Source organism: Periplaneta americana, chromosome 13, assembly GCF_040183065.1.
Source record: "Periplaneta americana isolate PAMFEO1 chromosome 13, P.americana_PAMFEO1_priV1, whole genome shotgun sequence".
In the NCBI taxonomy this organism is placed as follows: domain Eukaryota; kingdom Metazoa; phylum Arthropoda; class Insecta; order Blattodea; family Blattidae; genus Periplaneta; species Periplaneta americana.
Window position 1 is genome coordinate 118,849,775 of NC_091129.1, and position 26,295 is coordinate 118,876,069.

The 26,295-nt window shown below is 34.6% G+C and overlaps 1 protein-coding gene and 1 non-coding gene across 2 annotated transcripts in view; both read right to left on the reverse strand.

Annotated features, from left to right (window-relative positions):
• Positions 1 to 26,295, reverse strand: part of LOC138711652 (procollagen C-endopeptidase enhancer 1-like) — a 1,452,145-nt gene that overhangs the window by 1,174,447 nt on the left and 251,403 nt on the right. The gene's annotated exons all lie outside the window — the stretch shown is intronic.
• On the reverse strand, positions 24,164 to 24,235 carry TRNAN-AUU (transfer RNA asparagine (anticodon AUU)). The gene has a single exon. It is a non-coding gene; the product is annotated as a tRNA-Asn (tRNA).

Genomic DNA, 26,295 nt, shown 5'->3' on the forward strand with positions numbered 1-26,295 from the left:
TATTCGACAGATAATGGAGAAAAAATAGGAGTATAAGGGTACAGTACATCAGTTATTCATAGATTTCAAAAAGGCATATGACTCGGTTAAGAGGGAAGTATTATATGATATTCTTATTGAATTTGGTATTCCCAAGAAACTAGTTCGATTAATTAAAATGTGTCTCAGTGAAACATACAGCAGAGTCCGTATAGGTCAGTTTCTATCTGATGCTTTTCCAATTCACTGCGGGCTAAAGCAGGGAGATGCACTATCACCTTTACTTTTTAACTTCGCTCTAGAATATGCCATTAGGAAAGTTCAGGATAACAGGCAGGGTTTGGAATTGAACGGGTTACATCAGCTTCTTGTCTATGCGGATGACGTGAATATATTAGGAGAAAATACACAAACGATTAGGGAAAACACGGAAATTTTACTTGAAGCAAGTAGAGCGATCGGTTTGGAAGTAAATCCCGAAAAGACAAAGTATATGATTATGTCTCGTGACCAGAATATTGTACGAAATGGAAATATAAAAATTGGAGATTTATCCTTCGAAGAGGTGGAAAAATTCAAATATCTTGGAGCAACAGTAACAAATATAAATGACACTCGAAATTAAACGCAGAATAAATATGGGAAATGCGTGTTATTATTCGGTTGAGAAGCTCTTATCATCCAGTCTGCTGTCCAAAAATCTGAAAGTTAGAATTTATAAAACAGTTATATTACCGGTTCTTCTGTATGGTTGTGAAACTTGGACTCTCACTCTGAGAGAGGAACATAGGTTCAGGGTGTTTGAGAATAAGGTGCTTAGGAAAATATTTGGGGCTAAGCGGGATGAAGTTACAGGAGAATGGAGAAAGTTACACAACACAGAACTGCACGCATTGTATTCTTCACCTGACATAATTAGGAACATTAAATCCAGACGTTTGAGATGGGCAGGGCATGTAGCACGTATGGGCGAATCCAGAAATGCATATAGAGTGTTAGTTGGGAGACCGGAGGCAAAAAGACCTTTAGGGAGGCCGAGACGTAGATGGGAGGATAATATTAAAATGGATTTTAGGGAGGTGGGGTATGATGATAGAGACTGGATTAATCTTGCTCAGGATAGGGACCGATGGCGGCATGTGAGGGCGGCAATGAACCTTCGGGTTCCTTAAAAGCCATTTGTAAGTAAGTATAATTTGATTACAATGGATGAAGTTATTCTAGCAAGAGCATCGAAAAAGGTATCTAAAAACGAAGTATGAATACACAACGATACTCGAAATATTGAGAAAAACTGAACACGTTCTCACAAGAAAGTGTTAGGTGATAGAGAAAAACAGACTTCAGATTTGAAATCAGAGTATGCCAATTAACTAAAATCGCATATTTTCATTTCCGTAAACGACAAAAAGTTCAAATTTGTTGTATAGTGTATTTCATGGCATGTATATCCACACTTCCCACATATGTATTTATAGGATTTCATCTGGTATATTTTAGTGGAAAAATAAGTTTGGGATGATGTTTGAGGTTGAAATAAATAAAGGGAAGTGGGTATTTTAACATTTGGCATCTGTTTAAATTGAGTGTTTTAATACAATTTATTTAGTCTCCACGTGGTAGAATCTGAGATGAGGCATGTGGTCGAAATTATTTCCACGTCTATTTCAGGAAGATGATTTTGTCTTCCTATTCAAATGACAGAATTTGGAGCAATGCCTGTGGTTAAATTATTATGCAATGTGTGTCCATTTTCCACATCTGTTCACATTGAGTGTTTAATGCATTAGTTTAGTTAGTTTGTTGGAATTTGTTTACTTTTCTCGTCTGTTAAATTGGGTGTATTAAATATAATAGCTCTAGTATCCAAAAGTTGGAATTTGACCTAACCAGTGGACAAAATTATTATTTAACTCATATGCGCTTTGTTTTCTAATCTGTACATCTATTTCAATGGAAAGTTATATTCAGTGGTTTTAGTGTGAGACTAGAATATCTGTGGTTGAAATTATTATATGACATTAGGTATATGTTTGCTTTGTTGTTTATATAGGGTGATTTAAATGTAGCACGTTCAGTGTAAAATTCGTGGGAAGTGGAGTGGTGTCTGTTGGTGTAATAATTACAATGCAGCACATTTTGAACACTTGATTTAGTGCAAAATAAACTGTTAATTGTCACGTTGCCAGACAAAAGATGTGACATAAATGAATGAGGTGTATAAACAATTGAACGCTCTTTCATATTTAAGTATAAAATAAAGGGGGTAGCTGGAGGTGGGAGGTGAAATCTAAAATGCAATTAAGCCTGGTTTCAGACTTCCCCTCAATATCTAAATTGCCGTGTTGTTTTGTTTAAATTGAATTCAATTTAAATAATTAGTTATTTAGACTGGGAAGTTTTGAAATGAAAGCCCTGTGTATTAAACAATTACTGGTACATGACTAGCCATAACTCTTATAGCAGAAGCCATAACATAACCTAAATAATATAAACAAGATAATAGATAAAAAATTTAAATAACGATGATGAAATAAACATGAATCCTTTTAAAAGGTAAAATTATTGAAAGTACATGTTGGCAAACAAATGCTAGCGAGGCGATAAAAACCAAATGCTAGAGAAGTGATAAAAATTATAGGATAAGTAGCCATGATTGGTTGAAACACGCCGTTCCGTACCGTTTTAATGGTCAATAGTAATATGACGTAGTAAAAGTACAGGGACATCATTTTATTTTTACTTCCATTTTTATTGTACCTGAGTTTTTGAATGTACTTAACTCCCACTCTTTCTACTAATGAAGTTCAACCGTCCTCCTCACAGATCCAAGACCGCATATACTATCACAGTAGTCTTACGGTCATAGTAAACAGTACGTCCCAAAATATGTTCACGTTTTCCAGTGACGAAAGAGCTTTCAATATTGCATCATTTTCCATTTGCCTACGTCGCATACCGGATTCCCCCACCTGCTTCTATTCGCCTCTCTGTAAATGCTAGTGGCTGGGTTGTCTTAGCTCTTTTCTCAGAACATTAATTTCTGTTAGAAATTGGACGTCTAATTAACATTATACCCATACAATTGTTTAAAATAACTTAAATAAAAGGGCCTCGTTAAGTAATTAACTGTCATATGATTTCCTCCCTTTCTACGACGCTGCAACGTAACCACTTGCACGGACAGTAGATAGCATGTCTCAGTAATTTTATGTTTTCGGATCGGGCAGAAGTGAAGATTGAATGTACAGTACGTAAGGTCTCTTTTATAGAGTACGTACAGAATTATTTCAACATGAGATACTGATACGAAATACGAACCTGGTAATTGGAATTATGTACAATAGTCTATAGTGCGATAATATACACATTGGAACTGAAGCCACCATTTTCAAAAATGTGCTTAAATATCCATATTATGATTATTTTTCAATTTAACTTCATTCTCTATAGTGTACGCTAATGTGCTGTAGACAGTATAATATACACTGCATAATGAATACGTCCGCATGGAAAGCTCAGTTTGTGAGTAAAAACACTCATTGTTAATACTGTACTGTATTTTGATTAAACAAAAACCTAATGAAAATTATCAAACTCAAAATCGCGATATTTCCTAGTTTACGTAAATGGATGAACTACTTTTCTTCCTTCCTATACCTAGTAAAGTGATTTGTTTGTATATTACGCCAGTATCATCTGACTCCAGTCGTGGAAGGGGTAGCAAACAGTGTTTCCGGTTCTTAAGCGTTGATTCAAAGGTATAGCCAGGTTAATACACTGCCGAGCAAAAAAAAAGGCAACACTTGAGTAAATTTGAAATATCAATTTGTAATACAAATTATAACATTTCTGTGTGCTTCTATGGACCTGTTTGTGTTAGGCAAGTGTTAATTCATGTTTTGGGAAGAAAAGTATACCCATTGGGTCGTTTGTGACATCCTCTTTGCCACTTTCTGACCGGTACTGTATATTTATTGCTGTGCCATTAAAATTTACAACGTTAAACCCAAGCAGCTAAAACAAAGTTACAACACTATAGTTTTCTTTTTTGGTAATAATGGAATTCTGTGATATTGAACTCAGTTTTCAACAACATGTAAGAAAGTTAAGATGGCGTTAAGCCCCATGAACGCCGCTAGAGCAGTCCCGTTGGTAGAGGATGACCGCAGTTTACGTTGTGTGGCTCAGGGGGTTGCATACAACTCCGTCGACGGTTTCACGTACAGTGCAAAGGTACAAGGAACTTGGTTCATATTCTCGAAGACCGAGATATGGTAGGGAAAGGTCAACTTCTTGCTATAGATGACCAGTTCTTGCGCCTTCAAGTGCTGCGTAACTGCCACACCACTGCGGTCGAAGCCAGAAATCCACTATAAGTGCGAGATGCGAATGTCAGTGAGTGGACTGTGAGGAGGAGGTTACATGATGCTGGCCTGATATCCAGAAGATCTGCCCTTGGCTCAGAACTTACAAGACAACATCGTCAAGCTCGCTTACAATTTTCAAGGGAACATCAGGACTGGGGTGACAAACAGTGGGGAACAGTTTTGTCCTCAGATGAGTCCCAATTCTGCCTCAGATCCTCAGATGGAAGAGAAAGAGTGTGGAGGACTGGAGAAAGGTATTCTCCATGCAACTTTTCATCAAGGACAGCATTTCAGGGCGGTTCAGTGATGGTGGGGACAGACATCAGTTTGACTGCATGAACGAATCTTGTTTTGTGGAAGATGGGTCTCTTACTGCCCATCGCTACATTGAAGAAATTCTTGGGCAACATGTTCTTGCTTTCGCATCATTTATTGGTGACAATTTCGTGCTCATGCAGGACAATACACGTCCTTGCGTGGCGCGATACGTCCTCCAGTATCTCAATGAAGTAGGGATCCAACTCATGCAATGGCCATCACGCAGTCCTGATCTTAACCCAATTGATCATCTGTGGGGCATTTTAGGAAAAAATTGTCCGTCAACATGCTCCAGATACTCTTCAAGAGCTACGGAGCCATGTATGCGACACATGAGCCACATAACCTAAGCTGCGATCATCTTTTTGCAATATGACTACTCTAGCGACGTTCTCGGGGGTTAATGTTATCTTAACTCTCTTAAATGTTGTTTAAAACTGAGTTCAATATCACAGAATTCCATTATAAACAAAAAAGAAAACTATAGTGTTGTAACTTTGTTTTAGCTGCTTAGGTTTAGGGTTGTAAATTTTAATGGCACGGCAATAAATATACAGTACAGGACAGGAAGTGCCAGAAAGGGTGTCATAAACGACCCAATGGGTATACTTTTCTTCCAGAAACATGAATTAACACTTGCCTAACACAAACAGGTCCATAGAAGCACACAGAAATGTTATAATTTGTATTACAAATTGATATTTCAAATTTATTCAAGTGTTGCCTTTTTTTTTTTTTTTTTTTTTTTTTTGCTCGGCAGTGTATTAGAAATGTTAGTAAAAATAAAATGATGTCCCTGTACAACAGTTATTATTTCCATCAGCGATCAGCTTTTTAATATGCAAAAGCTTTTACGTACAATTTTGGGGATTTGTCTCTATTTCATAGCCACATATCACTTTCAAAGCTTGTAACTATAGTTTTCCTTTCATTTCAAGTTCTGACAAGTAGTGTTTGTCCTATATATGCGTTACAACATAACATACAGAACTTTGCACTGTACTTCGCAACTTTGTAACTATAGTCGTGGTTGTATCTTAAACTACACATTCAATTGTTTCCAGGGCCCATACATCCTACACGTAAGCTAAGTTTCTGTTCGCAACTACACCTCGCTTTAGCGTTCTCTCTTCGCGTAATTTAAGCTTCTTTAAATGTCAGTGCAGAGATTATCCTAAATAAGTAAGGGGTAATTTATCAGCACAACTTTATTAATATCAGACTGTTTTCCAGTTTTATGGTACACGTTTGCAAAATGTCACCATCTCAGCAACTTTCCGTAAAGACATATTTACGACAGGGCTATTATTTTCTCCCTGCATTCAAAATAAGTAATGTGCGTTATAAAACTACCTGAGGGGGTGAGGGCTAACTGTACCTTCACCTCTCCGGGAGTAAGCTAAGCATTGTTTTACAAGGGGTGAGATGAGGAAGTGTAGATAATAATGAGAAATTGTCTAGCGGAGTTTACACAAGTTACTGAAGAAAGATAACTCCCACCCCAGTTTTCTCCCCTCAGTTTCTAGTAGGTTTTTTTTTTTCTCAGGGTTGGGTTCCTCACATCCCTGTTAAGGGTCGAGTTTCTATGTCAGTCTGACAGCGCCCCTGGCGTTGGTGCACGAAAAGATTTACGACAAAACAAAGCAAGAACTGGAAAGTGTAGTTGTAACGAATTCTTTCTCCCTTCGCAGTTTTCAATGTCGCCATTTGCAAGGATTTGTTTTTATTGTATTTATTTTTAACATACTTCCTGCTCAAAAGAAAAGAAAATAGAAGCTGGTATAAGAAAATGCCAAGGCTGTAAATGTATAGCTATCCCGAAAGTAAACACTAAAGCTGCGATGTAACCTTAATAAGCAACGTTGGTATCCGAGTAGGCAGAACACTTGAGTTCAAAACTCGGCCATGGCGGAGTTGTATTTGGGGTGGACAAAGAAAGCAGTAAAGGATTTGCTCAGGGTTTCGTCATTTCTTCTATTTTTATTCCAGAAACACATACTATTAGGTCGTCTCGTAAGTAATGTCGACTTTTTAAATATACTATTTTCTAAAATTTTAACGACTGTCTTAAGTTTTGTAATGCAATTAACACGACGAAATATGAACCAATTTTTAATACAAAACTATAAAGTAGAGGTGATAAAGTTTGAGATTACAGTCCTCCTTAAGCTCTATTGAAAACAAGATTACAAAACTGCTGCCACGGCTCAAAGAATATGTGAAGTCGTGGGTGAAGGTGTCGTTAGTGAGCGTGAAGCACAGCGATGGAGGAGATATTAAAAGAGATTCAACGTCCTGGAAGACCTCAGGTATGAAATATCAGAATACATGCAGAGTTGTGGAAGAAAATACATAAAATGGACACTCAGGTTGTCAGAATAAGTTTGTGTTTCTAAAGACACAATACATTGCTACATTAAGGCGCTTAGAAAATCATACAGAAGTTGTATATTTGTGTCTCATGGATTTGAAAATGAACAGGCTCAACACAGAGTGGATATCTGTCGTCAGCTTATCGCTAATCTCATGAATGACAGATTTATCAGGAGAATTATCACATATGATGAAAATGTTCTATTGTATACTGACTTATTGAGTCTTGAAAGTCCTATTGTATTCCTTTCTTTCTTTCTTCATTTTCTTCCTTCCCTTCTTTCTTTTTTCCTTCCTTCTTTGTTTCTTTCTTTTTTCCTTCTTTCTTTCTTTCTGTACTTATTTCTTTCTCTATTTCTTTTTCCTTTCTTTTCTCCTCCCTCACTTCTTTCTTTCCTTTTTGTCCTCTTTTTTCAGTCTTTCCCTTTTTCTGTATATCTTTCTTTCATTCTTCATGTATTTCTTCCTTTCTTATTTTTTCTTCCTTCCCTTCTTCCTTTCTTTCTTTTTTCTCTCCCTTTTTTCTTTCTTTCTTTCTCTATTTCTTTTTTTTCTTCCTGTCTTTCTTTTTTCAGTCTTAGTGTGTTTCTTTCTTGTTTTCTTTCCCTGTCTTCTTTCTTTCTCCATTTCTTTCTTTTTACTTCCTTCTCTTCTTTCTGTCTTTCTTTTTTTCTGTCTATCTTTTTCCAGTCTTTGTCTATTTCTTTCTTTCTTTCTTTCATTCTTTCTGTATTTCTTTCTTTTTTCTTCCTTCCCTTCTTTCTACCTTTCTTTCTTTTTCTGTCTTTCTTTCTTCGTGTATTTCTTTCTTTTTTTCTTCCTTCCCTTCTTCCTTTCTTTCTATCTTTCCTTCTGTTTGCTTTTTCTTTATGTATTTCTTTCTTTCTTTCAATCTTTCTGTATTTCTTTCTTTTTTCTTCCTGCTCTTCTTTCTTTCTGTTTTCCCTTCTTTCTTTCTGTATTTCTTTTTTCTATCTTTCTTTTTTCTCCCTTCCCTTCTTCTTTTCTTTCTATCTTTCCTTCTGTTTTTATTTTTTTCTTTGTATTTCTTTCTTTCATTCTTTCTGTATTTTTTCTCTTTTCTTCCTGCTCTTCTTTCTTTCTGTCTTTCCTTCTTTCTTTCTGTATTTCTTTTTTCTATCTTTCTTTCTTTTTTCTTCCTTCCCTTCTTCCTTTCTTTCTATCTTTCTTTCTGTATTTCTTTCTTTCTGTCTTCCTTTCTTTTTTTCTTCCTTCCCTTCTGCCTTTCTTTCTATCTTTCTTTCTGTATTTCTTTCTTTCTGTCTTTCTTTCTTTTTTCTTCCTTCCTTTCTTTCTATCTTTCTTTCTGTCTTTCTTTCTTTCCTTCTGTATTTCTTTCTTTCCTTCTGTCTTTCTTTCTCTCTTCCGGTATTTATTTCTTTCTTCCTTTCTTCTTCCTTCCCTTCTTCCTTTCTATCTTTCTTCCTGTATTTCTTTTTCTTTTTTCTTCTTTCCCTTCTTCCTTTCTTTTTATCTTTCTGTCTTTCCAGTTTCTTTCTGTATTTCTTTTTCCCTTTATTTCTGTATTTCTTTCTTTTTTCTTCCTTTCCTTCTTTATTTTTTCTTTCTGTCTTTCTTTCTTTCTGTATTTCTCTCTTTCTTTCTGTATTTCTTTTTTCTTCCTTCACTTCTTCCTTTCTTTCTTTGTCTTTCTTTATTTCTTTCTTTCTGTAATTCTTTCTTTTTCTCTTCCTGCCCTTCTTCCTTCCTTTCTTTTTTTCTTGTCTTTCTTTCTTTCTGCCTTTCTTTCTTTCTTTCTTTCTATATTTCTTTCTTTCTGCATTTCTTTCGTTCTTTTTTCCTTCCTTCTTTTTTCTTTCTTTCGGTATTTCTTTCTTTTCTTTGTCCAAGGTGTCTGCACTGTAAATAGAAATTGTCCCGCACAAATATCTGCCCGCAAAGGAAGGAATTTGATGCGAAGAAAACAGATCTTAGGTAATTTCCTTCATGTCACCCAGGTTGTCTTATTTGGATGCAATCTGCGATGTGAGACAGGTAATTCTGCTTACTTCTAAAAGGAACTAATGCTGAACAATTTTATCACCTCTAAAATATTCATAGTTGTCTCGCAGGATTGAAACCACTATATTTCGATATAGAAACATCTACTGTAACCACTACAGAAATATAGAAAATTGTATTTCGCATTTTTGGAAAGACAAAAGTTATAAAGTAAAAACTGGTGCATTATTATTTGTGAGCAGCAAAGAAGTGGATAATTTATATGTACGGATCCCTTTCAAATCAAAGAGGGAATGTCTGACTCCCACCTTCCATAGATCAATGGTAACGCAACACGAGACAAAAGAAGCCATGATAACAGGGGAATCGTGCCAAAATGCATGAAAAATTGGAAGCAGCGGAGCAGTGGATACGGAAGCTGTTTTTCTTCTGTTCGGTCGATACAAGAACGACCAAGACAAAGCACTGAGGTCCAGTTACTACAGCAACTCAAATGAACAACTCAAGTAACGGCTGTTTGGACAGCCTTCAACTCTTGTGACAACAACTGAAACTATGATCTTTTTACATAATAATTTCTTTATGATTTCAATTCTATAGAGACACAATAGCCAAGATAATATCTGAAATGTAAATAATAATGTACCGAAAGGTATTTCCATTCTTATTACATGTGGTGCAATCTCTAGTTTTATAATTATTGTAAACTGTAATATGGCGTGAATGGTAAGGTCAGTCATTTGACTGCCATTTAGGACAACTCAATTTAAATATTTTGATGTAAATGTCAATACGGTGACACTACAAATTTTATGAGGAGTTCCTAATGATAGGTAGACAAAGAAATTGAAAACATGGTTATTACACAACACAGAAATCCACACCTGTGGAGTAAAGATTAGCGCGTCTGGCCGCGAAACTAGGTCGGGGCAAGTTACCTGGATGAGGTTTTTACCGGGGTTTTGCCTCAACCCAATATGAACAAATGTTAGGTAACTTTCGGTGTTGGACCTCGGACTCCTTTCACTGGCATTATCATCTTCATCTCAATCAGACGCTAAATAACTTAAGATGTTGATAAAGTGTCGTAAAATAACCTACTAAAAATATGTATATGTATATATATATATATATATATATATATATATATATAACACAGAACATAACCCGGACCAAAATCATAGTAAAAAAATTAAAAAATAAATTTAAAAGCTTCCTACGATTACGTCTATTCTGTAAAACATTAAATACGATAATGGAATTAGGATAAATAAATTCAATGTATCATCAGATTTAAATGTGCCTAATGAAAATATATGTCATATACATGAAATAAGGTATAAATATGATAATCTTACAATAATAATGAAGCATTAAAAGAGAATGTATTATTAAGAGGGCAAGCAAAGAGCGAATTTGGGTCAGACATTTAACAATTAACTGCTATAGTGTATAGAAGCATAGGAGAATTTTCCGTAAATATTGTTATTGTTATTTATCCTTCTGTATGTGAGTAATTCCAAACTTGTATTTATTTTATAGAGTTGCACATCCATGTCAAAACACAACTGAATAAAAATACTTTTCTTAAGTATACTGAAACCCCTACATGGATTTTAATAAACACTTCCGACTAAGAATGCAATGTTGTCCAAATTAAAATGGTAAAAACGTTTTTTGACAGAATGTATCTATTACCAAAAATTGTGCTGCCGGAATTAAAACGATGGGGAAAAATGTACACACAAAACGACCATGAACAAAAATGCTGTTGTTCGTATGACTGTAGACAAAACATTATTGTTACCGAATTATGCTGTATATTCTATGCCAATGCTTCCTGTAGACATTTTTATCTGTTCACGACGTCACACACTTGCAGTTGTTAAGGTTACTGCATCATACTCTCAGCATAGCAGTTGTATAACCCAAACACAACTGGTTCTAACTTCCAAATCGTAAGGGATGAATCAAAATAGATTCCATTTTTGAAAATGTCCAATGTATTAACATATTTTATTTGCAATACATCCGACGTATCTTTTACTGCTTAACAGTAGAAAGGGACTGAAATATGTAAAAAGCTACGGAATAATTATTACATATTTCGGTTAGCCTATGTTTAAAGAATGTACAATTTTATCACAGTAATAAATTCAATATCATTTTTGGATCTCTCAACGTTTTCGACATAATTTGGTTCAAATATTTCCCTTTCTCCGTTATTGATCATTGTTTCGTATGTAAATAATAGACTGTCAAAATTTTTACACACAGTGCTATTGAAAACCTAGCATTCTGTATAATAAACTGCAAAATTAAATTAATGAAATTGGTTAGAATTCTATGAAATATGTAAATTTTGTATAAAGAAAATTATGTGTATTAATTTCTATTACGAACTATTATCAAATAAAATACATTATTTAAATCTCTTCTGGGTTACAGTTCACTGAGTTTTATAAATTTTAATTCTTGGTTATATTAATATTTCTTATATTAATGTTATATCCCTCGCGATCCGAAAACCATAATTAATAAATCAATTTAATACCTTACATTTTACTATTTACTTTTAAAAACACAAAATACTTTTTCCCCAGTGGAACTTATTGACTCCTACTTCTACAACAAAGAAAAATTCTGGTGCGAGCGCATTAAATTTTATTCTTGTAGTTCTTAGGCCTATAGGAACAACAATTGTAGTTGATTTGTAATCAGCCGTTAAATTTGTCAACAAATTTTGACCTAGACTGTATTCTTCTATAGAGAATTCCTCAACCAAATGATAAAACCACAATCGATGTTCCAATTCGGTTTCCACTATAGGATCCAAAAGCTCTTCTCTTTGTGTGTAGGTTGCAACTTGGGTGGCATTATGAATGACACAGACTTCAATAAAGCCGGAGACTCTGTGATATAATTAGATTAATCTGGCTACGATAAAACGTGCAGTGGTGACCGCAGACCTCCTTGGTCGGTGATTGTCATGTGTGGGCGACCCTGCGGTGCGCCACGCTCACGAATCAATGCCTCCGCCTGGTAATTATACAGCCACTGCAAACAGGACCTGCCACCAATCCCAGCGTGCATTGGTGTATAATGCAACTGCATCGCAAAGAGTCTCATATCAAAAAGTTTTGCAACTGTTGTAGCAACATTTATTGTCACTAATAGATCTGGTATACAATAAAGCTACAAGCAGATCTCTTTCAATTTAAAGTGATACAAGTTATTTTTTCTAGCTATAGATTACCAGTCTATACTAATAATAAATCTGCAGCCAACATTTTTCTGGTAATTTTCGATTTTCCAAAAATAATTGGTGTTAACATGTATAATTAACCATCCCGAAACCGAAAATCGCTTTTTTTTAATTTTTGTTTGTATGTCTGTCTGTCTGTCTGGATGTTTATTACCTTTTCACGCGATAATGGCTGAGCCGATTTATATGAAAATTGGAATATAAATTAAGTTCGTTGTAACTTAGATTTTAGGCTATATGGCATTGAAAATACTTTATTTAAAAGAGGGATTATAAGGGGGCCTGAATTAAATAAATCGAAATATCTCGCTTATTATTGATTTAAATGAAAAATATTACATAACAAACGTTTCTTTAAAAATAATTTCCGATAAGTTTTATTCTATACAACATTTTGATAGGACTGATATTTAATGAGATAAATGAGTTTTAAAATTACAATAACAATGCCATCTAAGGCGCTGTACTGAAATAAAAACAAATGACTTCGTCTATGAGGGGCCTTGGACAACAACAATCGAAAGCTATGAAACATAGCCTAAGAGAATGTTTCTATGTTTGTATGAAGTAATATCGGAAGATAATTAATTGTTTAATTATTATTTCACCATTGGAAAGTGTAGTTTCCCTAGATGGACATAATTCTACAATCTTATTACAGTAACTTCTGAAACATAATATAGTAAGCAATATAAAGTATACATATTAAAACTAAATGATGTCAATCTTCATTAAACTATGGTTGCATGTAATAACAATTAAGAAACATGTTAAAGGAATTGTCATTGCACCAAATGATTGCTCTCTGGACCAAAATGACCGCATTTTAATTATTTAAATACAATTTAAATTAAGTAACATATTAAACGATTTATCCTTCTATCAAACACGAATGTTCCCTGGATCAAATGTCCTATTTTAATTATGTAATTACTTTATATTTATTTCTAACAGGTGCAGCGGAGCGCACGGGTACTGCTAGTTTCATTCATAAATGAAGTTGAAGATTTCTCATGGGAGTAATGATATTTCAATTCCCAGCATATACGAGTATTGGTAAATTTGATTCCTACAAGTGATTAGAGAAGAACTGTAGAAATTATCATATTGCTCGAAAATAGATTAAAACAATCCTACTTATTTTCAATGAAATATCGATTATTTTTCAAAGGATGAAATAATGAACCAGTGTTTCCAACTTTTCATTAATTGAAAAATATTTATCTCAGTTTACAAAAAATTTTAATAAAATTATAAAACTGATTATTTCTCTATTGCAGCGATGGGCGTTTGAGTGCATTTGCCCTCCGTGCGCACGGGGAATTCCAAGTGCGAGCGCTGTAGTGTGCCAGCAGCTATAACAGATCTTACAGCTTTAAATGAGCTAAATTTAGGGCTTCAGGGAAAAGAAATTCTTAATACTCAATTTGCAGATAGAATTGCAGCTTTTAAGGAGAAATTGCTGTTATGGATACGTCAGATGCAAAAGGGCGAAATATATCATTTCCCATCCTTATCTAAGCGCATAGAATTTTGAACAGTGAAAATTTCTAAATGTACGCATGTATTCTATCCGGTCTATTAGAGGAATTTACATCAAGGTTCCACGATTTAGATTGCCTGGAAATGGATTTGCGTATTTTTGCTACATGTTCCGATTCCAACTGATTATTGATAACGTCCCCCCTTCATTATAGTGTGAATTGATTGACCTGCGATGTGATCGAGAGATGCGAGCGAAATATGATTCAAGGTCGAGTCTTATGCAGTTTTATGACGGATTCTCAAGAGGACGGTTTCCCATTCTGCATAAGCTATGTGAGAAAGTTTATTTGGTTCCACTTATAGATGTGAACAGTTATTTTCTATTACGAAAATAAACAAATCTCAAACATGAAATGATGGGCTTTTAACGGCAGTTCTTCGCATAGCTTGTGCTAATACAGTTTCTCCAAATCTTGAGAAATTGAGTAATATGAATTAATGTGCAACAGACATGTTTTGTTTTGTGTTTAAGGAAGTGTCTCATTACTTTGTGTTCTTATTTAGTTTGGTATATTAACATTTTCTTTTGAAACATACAGTACGTACCGCAACTTGAATAAACCGGTTTTCGTGCACTCTATAAGCACACTTCTCTCGTAGTACACCGTGCAAGCACAGAGTGCATAATTCTGCCCAACCCTGCTCTATTTTTTTTATTTTAGTTGGTTATTTTACGACGCTTTATCAACATCTTAGGTTATTTAGCGTCTGAATGAGATGAAGGTGATAATGCCGGTGAAATGAGTCCGGGGTCCAACACCGAAAGTTACCCAGCATTTGCACATATTGGGTTGAGGGAAAACCCCGGAAAAAGCCTCAACCAGGTAACTTGTCCCGACCGGGAATCGAACCCGGGCCACCTGGTTTCGCGGCCCTGCTCTATTGCATCTTGTACACATAATACCTGCCAAATAGTGAGGAAACAAGTTAAAGTTTTATGTTACTTTTTCGTTGTCAGGATTTGTAAAAACAAATTTATACTTGATCAAATGCTCAGAACATTGGATGCTTTCCATTAGTTTTCTAATGTGTCAGTAAACATCTGTGATGTTATTAACACTCTTATCTGAAATGTTGATAGTTTTTCAGTTTTTGTATATGCTGCAAGTTCATAGTTTTAACTTTTCCTGTGCAGAGAATACAATATTTTTTTTTTAGAATTACAATTAGCCACGAAATCCCATGAAGGGCAAGGGCCTCCTGACTATGCAGGGTGGCTTGTCAAACGGTTCCCGGTTAGCCACTCCGGGAATGATGGTCACTTTTGTAATGTCACATCTGAAGTGTCCACTGTTCACTAGTCACTGTTTAGGTTGCAAGTCACATTGTGATTATTTTCCATTGTTGTCGGTCTTTCGCTGTTAGTAATGTACAAATTCCATTTCTGAAGATATTTTCTGCCAAAGTCATGTTCAGTTAACAGTCTGGTGATAGTTTCTGCTGTCCCACTGCTGTGCTTCCAGAATTAGGAATCAAATTTATATTTGTTTAATTTCGCACCAATATTTATTTTCACGAACTTTTTTATTACTATAATGTTCTCCATTTATAGTAATTCTAAAATTGTTTTACTGAATACGAAATTTCAAATTAAATATTTGTTGGATTGTATTTACTTTTTTGCCAAAAATTCTGCTTCTTCATTTCAATTCAATCTACAATGGAAATATATCCATTGGAAAACCATTATTTTTATCTATTTTGATATCTAGATATGACTTTTTATGTATTAGTCTCTATATTTAATCATATGCATTTATGAAACCCACAAACAGCGCAAGCAGTGTTTCTTTTCTATCCAACGCATCCTTAGTATTTTGGCTATTTAGTTGTTGACTTGTAGAATGTTGTTTTCGAAAAGGAGCTTAATGTTCTGAAAATTTTTAGCTATAAGGTGTCAATTAAGTCTAATTGAAATCAAGTTTTTCATTGGTTAGAGATTGAGAAATGTAACTATAAATACCTTCAGGAGACTATTACTTGATTTATGATTGTTTTATTCCATTTTGAAGGAGCTTCTGTTTACAGAATTCCATTACCTATTTTCAGGAATAATTTTAGAGCACGAGTTCCAAGTTGTTTAAAAATATTCAGTTATAATGAAATCAGTACCTGGAATTTTTATATTTCATTATAGATATAGCTTTTAAAGAGTGAAATCTAAATTTTCAGTCGATGATGTAACTTTTTGTTTTCCTTTCTCAATTATCTTTTCATTGTAAATGCTTTGAAAGAAGTTCTGCAGAAGTAAAGTTTTTTTTTTTTATGAAGGAGATACAATATCATTATCGTCGAACATATACATATAAACGGCTATATCTCCGGTGATCGGGCAAAAGGGCTTAAGTAATTACTTTTTGTGATGTAAGATTTCCTTCTTTAAACCAGTTTCCTAAAAGAGATCCTAAAACCCTTAATGTCAACAATAAAGAAAATCATGAAATTGCCCAAATATGTTAATATTATATTATATAATTTAATTGTAGCTGTAATTTTTTATTTTAGTTCCTATTTTATTTTCTATATTCCTCTTTTATTAATAATATATTATATTATATAATTTCATTTTAGCTGTAGTTTAATTTTAATTCCTATTTTATTTTATTTTCTATATTCCTCTTATAATTATAATATATCTGAACTGCGACCGAACACAAGCGATGCTCATTCGGTCCTCATATTTTGTTAATATTATTGTATCTTCTTTTTATATTGATTGTGTTATTTTATTTCTATTTCTATTGTAATTATATTCTGCAGTCTAGTGTATTATATGTTCTGTTCTATATTATTATATAAATTTGTACTTGACCATGTTATGGCAACTTCCGATGCATTTGAAATTTGAAAACTTGAAATTTGAAATAAATGTCACTTTTCGGATTTATAGCAGTTGTTTAAATCTGTAAAAAATTTCTCCTGTAAATTCTGTATAGAGTGACTTAAGCCCTTTTGCCCGTCCACAAGAGAATTAAAATACATACACCCACATATATTTAAAACGTAAAAGTAAAGTTTCGCGAACAATTTCAATTTACTCTGCGTAATTGGAAAGTAAATTAAATAATCCTGCACTAACACTGAGGCTAATAAATTCATTGGTTCATTGAGTAGCAGTATTCAACAAACCCAATTTGCATGTAGGCCGTAATTGTGAACTGTTAGTGACAGCATTGCATTTACGGAGTAGATTCTGTTTGTAAAGGACAAACTATCAACAAGTGAAATCTAAAATCTAATGCAGGTGTGAGTAATAAAGCCAATATACTTTGTCGATGACGTATTGATTGACAGTTGCTATAGGAACAGTCTGCAATAAAGTCACTTAGTGGTTTAAATTATATTGTTAGAGAAACTGATATGAAACTTCTTTCCCAGTTTAATTAAATTGAAGATAAATTGAATCGCTAAATATGAAAAGGGAATAAGTCACAGTTTTGACAAAAATGAGTTAAGACTGCAGTCATACTAATTTAGGTACGTTCTTTCATTCTGCATGAAAAAGGAACAGATCCCGCATCTCCTTACTCTATATTTCAACATTTTAGTTGTCATGTTTACTTTGAAAAGAAGCTTAGTCCACGACTTATTCCCTTCTCATAAGGAATTCAAGTTTGTTGTTCCTGCCATCTAGAGAAAAAAATATGTAACATGAGTAAAATGGCGTCAAACGATGAAAATAGTACTTCTTCATGTCCTGCAAAACGCAAGAAAGGTTTTGTAAACAATGATCACTACATGCAAAATCGAATAAAAATGGCTAAAGTCAGCGGTTTATGATATGTAAACCTCATCCGGCGCCGTAGCGAATTTTGCTCCTATAATATTGTTACCATAACAGATGTATTCTGTAGGACCAAAAAATAATAATCTTTACGTAGATCCTTCGAGCAACAGTACATATTACTGCGGAATCCCGGCCACCAAGTCACTCAACTGAGTGCGCTCCTTGTATAATGGCAGTTGACTTAATATAAAAAAATGTCAGCATACATGCCCAAGGCCACAAAGGGAAAAACACTGGAGGAGAGGGGTTCGATCCGGTGCTGTGGATTGAACTTCGGCATAGCTCATTGGTGAGAGCGCTTGGTACGTAGAACCAAGGATCCGGGTTTGATCCCCGGCGCCAGAACGGATTTTTTTCCTCTAATATTAATTGAATAATGGAGATAACGATACATTTTCTTTAATATTTGTACAATATTTTCCTTAGATATGAAAGGGAAACAAGTCCCCACACAAAATATTTTTGGTTTATATAATAACCGAAAGCGTTCAATGTTTCTATGTGCTACACTCTACTATTGTTCATAAATTGATACACAATAAAGCTTTTGATTTGAATAATGGAGATAATTTAATATTTTTACAATATATTTCGTTATATATGAAAGGGGAATAAGTCCACACCCAAAAATTGTTTCTATAGGGCAGGATAAATTGAGAAATTTACTTTTGTTTTACATAAATATCTTGTGTAGTCATGATTGGTTCATAGAAATATTTTCGATGCAATTTGTTTATATTTCGTTGTGTGGAGAAGTTATTTGTGTTTTTCTTAAAACTAACTGAAGTTGACTTATTCCCTTTTCGAATTTAGTGATTCAATTACTGTTAATTCTGCAAGATAACATTTTGTATAACTTAATAGACTGTAATTACTAAGGTCCGGATAAAGTAGATGTACCATGATAGACTGTATAGCTATATAGGACAGGGCCTTGACTTGCTTCAGACTAATTGTGAGTAAATACTACTCACTTTCATTAGCTAAAACTGAACCTGGTGGAAAGGGCGCTCCCCATCTCCTAGCTAAAACATCAGTGAATAGACAGTGCGGCCGATAGGAACTGAATATTCGTCGTCACTACTGGCGGCTGTGTGGCTATGGCGCGACGTCACATTCTTAGTCTTAACATGACCAAGAATGAACAAGTTTATATGTAAATTCACGTTTAACAATTTCTTTGTTTTTAGAATTTTGAAGATTATTTATATTAGGCGATTGTCATGATGGTCATGACTAGACTAAGGTAACTCCGATTTGCACCGCGGCTTGTCTTTCTCGTCGGCTGGGGGACACGCGATAACTAGTTCATGATTTTGAACAAAATGCACGGACCTGATGCAGCTACTTTATCAGAACCTTACATATCTATGACATTACTAAACACAGAAATTAATTTATTATAAATGTTTCTGTCAACTTTAGACCAATTAAATTTTTTCATTATCGGAAGTAACAGAGTATTAATACTATCCCAATTTTGCCTTTAATTGGAATATTTCTGATTGTTTCTTAACAGATTTTCCAAACAATATTTTCCACGAAATTATAAACTGCCCGGTCTCTAGATTTCGTTCTTGGAAGTAAGAAAGTTTTTGTATTGTTATCGTTCTTTGGCGATATAAATAATATTCAAATTATATTTCATATTCTTTTATCGTTCTTTAGCGGTATAAATAACATTGAAGTTATAATTTGTATTCTGTTATTGTTCTTTTTATCGATATAAATAATATTCAATTTATAATTTATATTCTGTTATTTTATTTTATTGGGTTATTTTACGACGCTGTTTCAACATCTCATGTTATTTAGCGTCTGAATGATATGAAGGTAATAATGCCGGTGAAATGAGTCCGGAGTCCAACACCGATAGTTACCCAGCATTTTCTCGTATTAGGGTGAGGGAAAACCCCGGAAAAACCTCAACCAGGTAACTTGCTCCGACCGGGATTCGAACCCGGGCCACCTGGTTTCGCGGCTAGACGAGCTGACCGTTACTCTACAAGTGTGGGTTATTCTATTATCGTTCTTTAGCGATATAAATAACATTCAGGTCATCATTTGTGTTCTGCTATCGTTCTTTAGCGATATAAATAATATTCAAATTATCATTTATATTGTTATCGTTCTTTAGTGATATAAATAATATTCAAGTTATCATTTATATTCTGTTATTTTTCTTTAGCGATATAAATAATATAAATTCAATGTTAAGTTTGAGACAACACAGCTGTGTAATAATAGGCTTAGGTTTTTCTTTTATATTATTACATTATACTATCCCGTAACACAGAATGAAGAGTAGTGACGAGGATTTGAACCTGAAACGTTGACATCTAAATTTCGACGTTCTTTGGACTGAGCTGCGGGGGCACGAGTAAAGAATCATATGCGAACTAATTGGCCTAATCCCCCTCCTAGACGTCCTGATGATTTGTGGAAACTCGTCCAGGATAGCTGGAATGCCGTGGCTGAGAACAGTTACTATTTGAATAAACTAGTCGATTCCATGCCCTTTCGACTGCAAGATGTAATCGAGATGAGAGGAAGATGGAATAAATATTGAATCCTGGCTTTTGTTTTTAGTTTACTTTTAATTGTTTAAATATTCTAAGGCAGACGCCAGTAAGTTTGCTTTGTTTATGCCACAAAAGATATTTATGTTGAGAACAAAATATTTCTTTCCATTTGCAGTCATAATTTCATAATAAATAATGATAAAGTCATGACATAGTACATTCATGAATCTGGTATTAATTATTAAAACAGTTATAAAGGAAACATGAACAATTATATTTTCTCTCTATTTAAAAAAAAAAACATAAGCACTAGGTTGTTTTCGAACGCACGACCTCATGAAAATCAGCCCGGAACGCTATCACTACGCTACAATAGTAACATACAAAACACTTCAATTATAACTATAGATAACAGGCCACGTGGTCCAAAAATATGGAACATCGTCTAACTCCGAATTGCAGCGAAGAGACCCGAAGGGAACTTTGCTTCCAGAGAGCGGTCACTTTTTATTTTGACAATCGTACGCTATATGGCATGTACGTCATTATTCTCTCTTCCTCCCAGTATGACGGAACACAATGAACAGTTGATGTAAACAGCAAGCAGTTCATAACCAAAAACTTATGGAATGTGTGAATATTATCATTACACTCCCACTACCGTCCCCCTATTCCTGCACCAGAATAAGAAAATTCCATGGATGTATTACTAAAAGGAATTTTGTAAATATAAATTAGATCTGCTTGTAGCTAGAGGTTATCTTTGAGATTAGATCTGCTAGTGGCAACACATTCCAATGTTCTCGTTTCTCAGCTCTGGTTGCTTCTGATCGGCAGCTCGGAATAAAATTACAGCAGAACAGAGTGACTCGTTACGAATTTGTGCAATGTCGCTGATTTTTAAACAGCGTCAGCAGTCGTTCGAATTTTCCAGAACTCTGAGTACATGTCTGCTTATTGTCCGATTCCGCATGGGAAATTGAGAGAAAAGTGGAGGAGTTGGGATGAAGACAAAGTGACTGGGTGGATAGCAGGAGCCCTAGAGAATATTCGTACCGCCTTCAGGAATGTGCTTGGTCTACGCCTTCCGAGAATGTTACCCTCTAATCTTGAGCTTATATTACATAGCCTTCTGAAATGGAGACAGAGTATAACGGAGATATACACAAGAAGCCACGTTCATAGGGCCGAAAAAGTAACATTCCCCAACATGGCAAAGAAAGGAAGACTCATGTCATGGTTTAACATATTGTTAGCATTCATACTAAGGAACTTCATATAGCCTAGAAACTTTTATGTACTCCTACACAAGAAAAAAAAAAATGAAACGGAAAAGTGAAGCATCTCTCTTCCCACAAGGAAGAAGAAGAAGAAAAAAGGCGAACTTCAGTAGAATCTAGTATTTTTTAAATTTTAACTCTTAAGTAGTCACGCGGGGAATTGTCAACACCCCAATCAGATATATGGAGCTGTTAACTACTGAGTAAGCCTGTACTCCTGAAACTTTCAATATCTTTCTTAGAATTGGTAGGGAAACAATAACCGTAAACATGTTTGAAATAGGAATTCGCATACTGGAGATAATAACGATTTAAGTAGTTGTTTGAACTAGGAATTCGCATAAATGGTTGTTTGAAATAGAAATTCGCATACTGGAGATAGTAACGGTTTAAGTGGTTGTTTGAAATAGGAATTCGCATACTGGAGATAATAGCGGTTTAAGTGGTTGTTTGAAATAGGAATTCGCATACTGGAGATAATAACGGTTTAAGTGGTTGTTTGAAATAGGAATTCGCATACTGGAGATAATAACGGTTTAAGTGGTTGTTTGAAGTAGGAATTAGCATACTGGAAATAATAACGGTTTAAGTGGTTGTTTGAAATAGGAATTCGCATACTGGAGATAATAACGGTTTAAGTGGTTGTTTGAAATAGGAATTCGCATACTGGAGATAATAACGGTTTAAGTGGTTGTTTGAAATAGGAATTCGCATACTCGAGATAATCGGTTTAAGTGGTGTGCGGTGAAGAAGTGTTACAACAATGCTCCTATTGTAAATAGTGACAGTGACTAAACTGACCACACTTATCTAACAAATAATAACAATGGGTGTTAAATAGTCACTGTGCGTACAGAAAAATCAATTCTCTGGAAAGGAAGACAAAAAGTAAATTATGATTAGGAGTGAACAGACGTTCAAATAATACATGTGAACCAATATTGAAATATTACCATTACTGTACATTAATGATAACATTGTGATAGGTATTAAAGTATTTCATATAGTTGTACAAATAAAAAAGAGCGATATTTTAATTCCTCTCTTAAAAAATAGCCCATAAGAATCCATTATATTTGGGGTGTCAGCAACAATCCGCGAGACTCTTAATGTTCCAAAGTAAGGCGCGACTGCTTAAGAGTTAAGTAGGACATAGCCTACATCATAAATAGACATCTATGTAGTTAATTTTACTTTATACGTTGTTTGTTTTGTTTACTAAACTGTCTGAAGACAGGTTTGAACCTCATAAGCAGGGTTTGGTTACTTTGATGTAGGCTACATGGTTAATATTAGCTTCGCTGTGCGAATGACACCTGTTCAAGGCTGAAATGGGACCACCTCCACTCTTAGTTTCATAGACCTATGTTTACATCTGCTTATTCATATAGGTACTGAACAATGAATATAGTACACACGTACAAAATACATACATTGTCACGTGGATTTAATAACAAAATAAATATTTATTTACAGTCAACTTATGGACAACAGAAGATTATTCTCATCCTCGTTTGGTCTGATTGCCTGGTTAGGTTTTCTCCGAGGTTTTCTCCAACCATAAGGCAAATGCAAGGTGATCTGTTGGCGAATCCTCGGCTTCATCTCATTACATCTCGCCAAAAAATTGTAATCTTGTAAAAGTTTGACTTGTTCCACATTTTAAAGCTTCATTGTTAATGTAAGAGCTATAAAGACAATAACTGAAATGAAAAAAAAAAAGAAAATGAAATGCATTTGCATTCTATATAGACTACTTTCTGTTTCATAATATATTTTATGCTCGAACATGCCGAAATGTAGTAATTATACATCTGGTAGGAGCCCTTTAATGCACCTCATTAAAGTACACGTATTCATTAAAGTTCAGGTGTTCAGCCAATGACAAGTCACCTTTGTACGTTGCAAAATCGCAAGTATCGATTATTATCGGATATGCAATCGAAAGATAATTAGTGAAAAGTGACGGAGGCTGTAAATCCAATACTGTCACAGAAGGTTATGTTCTTTTACTATAATAATTAGCGTTAATTGTAAATAATATTCAAATAAATTCAATTTGTCATCTCGTTTTCCAATTCTAAATCAATTTCCAGGCTATATCAGACTAATGTTCATCCTATTCTGTATCAAGGTCAATGACATTCGGCCTCGGAAAAAATCAATACTTTCGCGTCTGCGCACATCTCACAATTCAGGTCGGTTCGCACATAACCATAACATGGCCTAATTTTGAATAACTTCAAGTTAGAAATATGGTCGAGCATAAAAAGTCGTATGAAACTTGCCTATAATGGTAATTAAGACCTCGTATGAAAATTATGAAACAAGCGCAAGCGAGTTTCATAAACAAACATACTTGCGTCTTAATTACTACCATTATAGGCTCGTTGCATAATGTACTATTCATTTAAAAAGTAAAAACCGATGCTCATTATGCTTCTCCTACTGTATTTACAGAATTTTGAATATTTAAATTTGCATTTTTTTTTAAGAAAGTGTAGGTAACTCCATGTGAACCAGCCTTTATAGGAACACAGAGTAATTTGAAGTCAAAAAATGTATCTTACACCTAAAATCAACTGATGGAAATTTTCCTAATTTTTAGTTTGGATAAATAATACTATTTTTATAACGAGAAAGAACCAAACTTTTAATCGCAACAAAAATAAGCTTGCAAATCAAGATTTCAGGTATAACTCCCTGTAAAGTTGATTTGAATAATTTCGAGGGAAAAATTGTTCCGGAGCCGGGTATCGAACCCGGGACCTTTGGTTTAATGTACCAACGCTCTACCACTGAGCTACCCGGGAACTCTAACCGACACCGATCCAATTTTTCCCTCTATATCCACAGACCTCAAAATGGGCTGACAACCGTCAAGCAACCAACTTCGAGTGCACACTAACTCTGTGCGACTTAAATTGTGGTTTTCTGTTAACGAACAGTGTATTATGCAAATCAATATTTCAGGTATAACTCCCTGTAAAGTTGATTTGAATAATTTCAAAATAAGCTTTCTAAACATTCAGACATTTGTAATAATAGCTATATGATTCTGCATCAGATGAAAGCTAAGCATATTACAAACTTCTACATAAAGCTATTCAATGTATGGTATAGTCATATATGGCTTTGAAAATGAAAACGATTTCCTGCAAATTACTTCGGAGGTTGTTTCAATCATGGATCAAATTTATCAGAAAGCACTGGAATATCATCAGCTAGTCTCCGTACTCATAAACAGGACTAATTCGATATTTACGTAATATATCTAATTAACATGCCCTTGTATATATTGCTTAACATAATATTTTGCTAACAGTTTCCAAATAACATCATGGCTGTATTAATGTATAGGTCCAGTTTAAAATCGCAAACAAACATTCCCATCAGACATTACGCTTATTTATCATAATTATAAGCAAATACGTCAAGCTAACTACATTTTATTGCACGAATGTAAAAACTATTTTCCGAGCTTTAGTGGAACACAATGCCACTATTTCATTTCGCACTTCATTATATCAACTTTAGCAAATTTATTATTTGCAGCGAGAACGCAAGCTTTGTTTTCAAATACGCCCCAACCATTTATTAAAACATGGCTATGGCCTCTTTTTTATTTGAAACCGTAATCGGTTGTGTCGCGAGTGAACACAATTGCGCCATCCACAATTAGTTTTAATACAACACTAGCCCCATAAACGAATCACAATCATCAACTATGTTACTCCCTGCTGATGAAAATGAGCCCGCAGGAAATACGTCAATTAAAATCAATCGGCGCTCGTTGTCCCTTCGCAATTCAGTTCCATCCAAAATGTATTGCCCTGTTTCCGATGGAAATGCTTATTACACCATTCCCGTCGCCACGGTGAAATAATGACAGTCTTTCTGTTAGGTGAACATCCAATACAGACAGTGGCGGTTCCTCGAGGGAGAGAAGGGAGGAACGTCCTCATCACATTTTCTTCTTTTGAAAGTAAATACCAAATAAAATATGTGCCTTGAAATTCGAGGAAGATTTGATAATTTTTAAGTTCACAGCTGTAAGAAAAACTCGGTTGATCGAGTTTTAAAAGACGCGCGCTCATGTGCTGCTAGAAAACTGTGAGAAAGATGCGAGATTGTTTGTGTTGAGGAAAGGCACTCCTTTCCTCCTCTACTGCAGTTAACACACATAGACAACAGCGCACTAGCGGCCAGAGAAAGAAGCAGAGTATTAAAGCAAGTAAATGAACGGATACGGAGGAGATCCTCCTCTGAATCAGCGCATGGGCGGGAAATAGAAACCGACTGGTCGTACAGCAAGCTCGCTACCGCTGCCATCTAACGATCTTGCATTCAACTAGACTATAACACATCTAGGAGGAGACATAACAAAAACAGTTTTAACGCAACGCTATGAAAGACACCATGTATACTTTTTTCTAATTATAAATAAAAAATATTATTCATTGCACTTTATATAGGCTTCTATTCATAGTTTGAAACTTTCGTGGACATTTGAAAGTTAAAGTCCGGTTTATGTAAAACAAAAAGGAAGTAGTTCTACGTAGTTGGCACCTGAAATCCATTTCTATTCATTCTGTACTAGACAGGGCAACAGCCAAGTTGTCAGTTTTGTACAAATATGTTTGGAATTTAAAGTAGGTACTCCAAACTAGGATACATTATTTTTAACATAAAAAATTAATCGGCCACCGGCAGCTTTGAACAATAATGGTAGTATGACTTTACAAGAACTGACATTCTTCAAAAGTACGTGATACTGAACTTGTAAAATGTACATGTGGCAACACAGACCACGTGAGTGGATGCAGTGTTCTCGCTTTCCTCAGATTATTTCCCATTTCCGTAAAACAGTTCC